Here is a 6000-nt window from a genome sequence, read left to right on the forward strand (position 1 = left end):
CCCCCCAAAAGAAAATGCTGACCATGCTTCTTGACTTTACTCCCTACTTCAGTGTGAGGAAACATTTTAAACATTTTTATTTTCTTCACTTTCTTCACTGCTCCTACTTACAGTGCTATCACTTGATTCCTTTGCTGTTCTACTCACTCCTAGGTTTTAATGAGATAGTTTAATACTTTTGATACCTGACTATGGTTAGTCTCTTCCTTGCAGCATTTCTCTCCTTTACAAGAATCATTACCACTAGGTCTCATTACTTAGTATTTATATTTCAAATCTTCATTCCTGACATCAAAATCCAATTAGATACAAATATGGCTAGGTCATTGTTTTTTTTTTTTTACTCTTTACTGCTTCCTCTCCTATTTCTCACTCCCTGTTTTGAAGGTTCTATTCTGATTTATTTGTTGCTTGGTTAGAATAGTCTCTCTAAAAAAAAAAAAAAAGAATAGTCTCTCTAGTAGTTTCCTGAGATAAGGTACATGGGTAATATGTTCCATGATTTTCTGTATAACCAGAAATGTCCATTGCTCACCCTTTGAAGTGAATTACATTGTAGCTAGGTATAGATTTTTCTGTGTTACGATCATTTTTTTCTCCACTTTCTGTGCATACTATTTTTCCCTGTCTGAACTTTCCAGATTGCATATGAGAAATCTTAGTGACAGTCTGATTCTTTTTCCTTTTAAGTAACTTGTCTTTCTCTCTAAAAACTTATAAATTTTTTCTCACATTGAATTTAGGAATTTTATCTAAATACATGTCATTTTCCATCAATTCTCCATAAAAGTTAGTGAGTCCTTTGAAGGTGCAAGCATCTTTTTCATACCAAGAAAATTTTCTTTGCCATTGTTCCTCTATTCCTTTTAATTTTTCTGCAAATCATGTATATTCATACTTTGTACTTCAGGACAATAGTTAGCTTCTCAAAGGTGGCTATTCTCTTCTTCAATTTATCTACTGAATTTTGAAATTAAGAAAACTGCATTGGTATTCTTTTTTAGTTCCAGAAATGTTTTGTTTTAGAATGCTACAACTGCATTTCCTTAACATGATTATTAGTTCTTAGGAGATGTCATCTCTCTTGTCTGCAGCTCTACTTCAGAAGTTACCCTACAGGTGCCCTGCTTTTTCTTCTAGTTTGTTTGTGGGATTCACTTAAGCCCATTGCTATTTACTTTTGCCTACACAATGCTCTGTTCATCCTATGTTGTCACATCAAGTTGTTAAGCAAATATAGTTCCAGATGGAATGCAAATTTCAGAATTTTGGTAATGTTAACAATATAGTTTCAAATCACCCATTATATAATCTATGGCAAAAAGTGGATAGAACAAGAAATGGATGGGAAAGAGTATTGCAATTTGTGTTTTATATAGGCCCAACCCCAAAGAAATCATTCAATTTTGACTTGGATAATTAGAGGAATATATTCAAGTATATTATTTTAAAAATCATGAATATCAAAAATAATAAAAACAAATGCAACCCTCCCAAATCACTATGGAAAGCTGGTATAAGTGCTGGTAGACATAAGACACAAAGTTAAAATATTTTATGATGCTGGAAAGAAGCAGTAAATCATTATCACTTGCCAATGACAGTTTCACACCTAGAAATACAAACTAATCAAGAAAAGATGCTTACAAAAGGCTTAAATAATAGATTCCGAGTTTAATTTCAATAATCTATAAGTTATAAAAAGAAAAAAAATTCCCTTCAAAGTAGGAAACACAAAACCAAACAAAATCATAACAATAATAGCAGCATCAGCAAGCACAACAGCACATGCTATGCTAAAGAATTATTTTGACAGCAAAAAAATTAGGATCTAAAAGGAGAAATCTTTGAATAACATGAAAAACTTCTGCTGATAGACAAAAAAAGAGTAAATCTGTTGTTTAGTGGAAAGATAGAATACTGCAATTGATTCTTTACAAATTAATTTACTGCTTTATTTTCATCCCCACCAAAATTCATTTAGGGAAGCTCATTCATGAATGTACATGCAAGAAATCACAAGCAAAATATTAGAAAAGCATATTGTATAGAGAATAAATTAATTCTAATACAATACAACCAAAATGAGTGTATTGCAAGATCACAATGGTAGCTTAACATTAGAATATATGTAAAGACCATACTCTACAACAGTAGACGAAAGGAGAAAAGCAGTGATTCAACCTCATAATACAGAAAATGTGATAAAATTTGACACCCTTTGATTATAGAAATCAGTAAGCCAGGAATACAAGTGAACTTCCTGAACCCAACAAATAGAATCAACCAAAACACTTGAGGCAACATCCCTTATAATAAAAAATATTAGAAGCATCCTCTTAAAATTCATTAACAAGTAAGAAAGCCAGTTAAGCACTGATTCCAGTCATTGTGCTGGTGATTCTGGCCAGTGCAATAGAAAAAGAAATTTAAGTGTGTGTGTGTGTACTAGAATGTAAAAAAAAAAAAAATGTCATTAAGCAGAGATGAGTATTGTTAACTTAGAAAACCCAGAAGTGCTACAAATATCATAAATAATAAAAATTTAACAAGTTGGCTTTCTATAAGATCAACATAATCCAGAAACAGATGAAAGCATAATTTAAAGAATTACAATTACTATGAGATTCATAGGGAAAAAAATCTAGCAAAATATGTACTGAGATGTAAATGTGGGGGAAAAAAAAAGGCAACCTTGTAAGTCTTTAGAAGAAAATACAGAATTATGCCTTTCTGACCTGGGGATAAGAAATAATTTACTTAGGGGCGCCTGGCTGGCTCAGTTGGTTAAGCGACCGCCTTCGGCTCAGGTCATGATCCTGGAGTCCCGGGATCGAGTCCCGCATCGGGCTCCCTGCTCGGCAGGGAGTCTGCCTCTCCCTCTGACCCTCTCCCCTCTCATGTTCTCTCTCTCAAATAAATAAAATCTTTTAAAAAAAGAAATAATTTACTTAGATAAACAAGTTTGCTCAATTCAGCCAAATAAAAATTAAGAATTTCTGTCAATGAAAACAAATGAATAAAGTAAAAAGAAAATACAAGCAACAAACAGAAAGAAGAAAAACCTTAACACATAACTTACTAACCATTATTCTTTAGAATGTATGAAGAAATCCAACTTCTTCAGGAGAAAACAATAAACATCCTACCTCCTCTCAATAAAAACGAAACACATGAATGGGCATTTCATAATTATGGCCCAATACATACTATGTAATCAGCAAAATGAAAATTAAGATCCTATCTTAACCTGAGTTCCCCAGATAGCTACTACTTTGTAAGAGAACACAATCCCAAGGAGCAGGAGTGAGGGACAAACAGAATGGAAGGGGGAAGGAAGGAGAGCCTAGATGAGGGTGTATGGATGACCTGGTGCAGCTATCCTTTAGGATTATCTTCAGAGAAGGTGTTTAATCACATCTTAGGTCAATCCAACTTGGAGGAGAGGGACTGGAAGAGAAAAAATGTACTCTCCATTTCCCATATCCCCTAATCAAAGTACATCCCATGGGGCATTTGCATGGCCATAGAGCAGAATTCCAGAGTATCCCCCATCTTGGCATCAACTTGGAATCCCCAGGCTCAGCCAGGGCATGAAGGAAGCACTATTACTTTGTGCCTGCTTGAAAAAGCTACAAGACTACAGTGACTGGTTATGCAGCAACGGAAAAAAAAGATGATGAGGTTGAAAAAATCTCAAGTGGCTTATAAGAAGTGCAGAGGCCGTTTTTAGGCAAACGGGCTTGAGCAATGGAATGCAGAAAGGGCCACAGTGACCACCTGGCTGAATACAGACAGGCCCATCAGGTGACCCACCCCAAAATATCCATAGGCCCTAACTAACCAATGGGCAACTTACAAGCAGGCACAGACAGTTCCCAAAAAAGGGAAGATTTCATAGGTTACCATACCTCCTCATCTTCCCCCTTTAAAAACACCCCTACCCACTGCCTCACTGCAGACAACCTCTCCTCTGCTGTCCTGCCTGCAGCTCCCGTGCAGTGTATTCAGTGTATTTCCTTTGTTCGGCTTCAGGTGAATTCTTCCACCGGCTTCCACCCGACCATTGCCCCACATTTGGGGGCCCCCATCGGATTGAGAGACACCCCATTTAGACACCACAATAAGTATCTGTTAAAGATACAAGATACCATTTGCTAGGGACACCTGGCTAGCTCAGTCCATAGAGCATGTGACTCTTGATTTGGGGGTTGTGAATTTGAGCCCCATGTTGGGTGTAGAGTTTACTTCAAAGAAGAAAGATACCATTTGCTACCTGTTGTATTTGCAGAAATTAAGAAGTCTGACTACATCAGTTATTGTAAAGGATATGAAAAATGGAATTATATATTGCTGGTAGGTATCACATTATATATGTTTGTAAGGGTACATACTAATCGAAAAAGAAAAAAAATAATTTCCCATCACCTTTTAAAGCATTTTCTTTAGTAAAGTTTTAATTGTAAATTCTTTCCCTGTTTCATTGAGATGTATGTAAATCTTTTAAAAATCTAAACAAGCTTCTTTACAGCTTTACAATCCAGGAATATCTTCCTTCTGAGACCTGGTTGAAATGTAATCATCAAAGAAAATAGCGTCACTATCTCCCATTTTCTGTGGGAGACCAGAAGCCTAACTTCAGCAGGAACCTTGCTCCAAAACTACCTGTAATAAAGATATGAGAAATTTATTTGTTCTTTGGATAAAACCAATTAGCTAACACAGATGGTTACTCCCAGCTACCAAGTGAATTTAGGATGAACTATGTGTGACAAACGTTGCTGTCAAGTCCTCTTACCTAAGGACTAGTTAATTTTTCACTTGAGAACATGGATGTAATGGGTTATATCTACTTGGTTATATAAGAGGGTGAGATTTCTTTCTGTCTTTGCAATCTCTTTAGTGGATGGCCTGTGACGCACATCACGTTCTGGTTTAATGCTTATTCAGTAGTAAAACTGCTTTCTTTCTCTTCTACCCTGTTGGAGAGGTTTTCTGGGTTGGTAGGAGATTTTGTTTTTAGTTATATTTTCCCAACAAATTCTCATTTTGGATTTGGGTCTCAAGCTCATGAATATTCATTATATTATTATGATTAAAACTTAGAAACACACAGGCACATACAGGTATATATTCTCTTGAATGTATCAAATATTTTAAACATATTAAATATTTTTAATCTGTCCAAAATATCTTAAAAGTAGAAGACACCCAGCCAGTAAATGCTCACAACAAATAGAGACAACTAAGTTTTGATAACCTTAATATATAACGTTCATGTAAATTAATTTTTACAATATGCCACTAGGTTGTCCTCTGTAGGGACATGATCTTGGAGAGGCAGTTCCCTTTGGCCTCTGACAATTCCCAGGGATGGAGGAACTCAGTTGTAAACTGTCAAGAACCAACATTCCCAGCCATTGAGGGGACGAGCGCTTCAGGTCTAAAGAGGGATCTAGAAGGGTGCCAACTACACCTTTTTCCTGACTACATAGCAAACTAACTTACGTCTTCTTTCCCCAAATTCCACTCAGAATATGCCACAGAAACAATGGTGATGAATCAGAGAAATTAACCTAAGAAAGGGCATGTAATTCTGTAAAACTGCAATTAAAGGAAAATGAGAAAAGTAATGCAGAAAAAAATTAAATAATGACAAAACAATCCAAATATGACAGTATTTGAAATAAAAGTAAATCTTTTTTTCCTAGTGATGTGGGGAACAAAGGCAAAAGAAAAGAATTAAATTTCTTTACAACTTACAGCCCACTGACTAGTGCTTCCAACAGGCAGAGTAACCTTCCACTAGGAACTCAACTGCCTCGATGTTAATACTTTCTAAGGGTGATGAGGGAACACAAGGCAAGCTGAGGACAAAGCAGAAGCTGACACCCCACAATCCATCCCCCACCCCCCCCTCCACGGGATATATGTGACATTCCTCAGGCACTCCTGGCTGCCCTAAAGCTAAGGAAAGGAAAAACAAATAGTTAATTTGTA

The sequence above is a fragment of the Leptonychotes weddellii genome, chromosome X (genome assembly GCF_054177405.1).
Source record: "Leptonychotes weddellii isolate Sample4059 chromosome X, ASM5417740v2, whole genome shotgun sequence".
Lineage (NCBI taxonomy): Eukaryota > Metazoa > Chordata > Mammalia > Carnivora > Phocidae > Leptonychotes > Leptonychotes weddellii.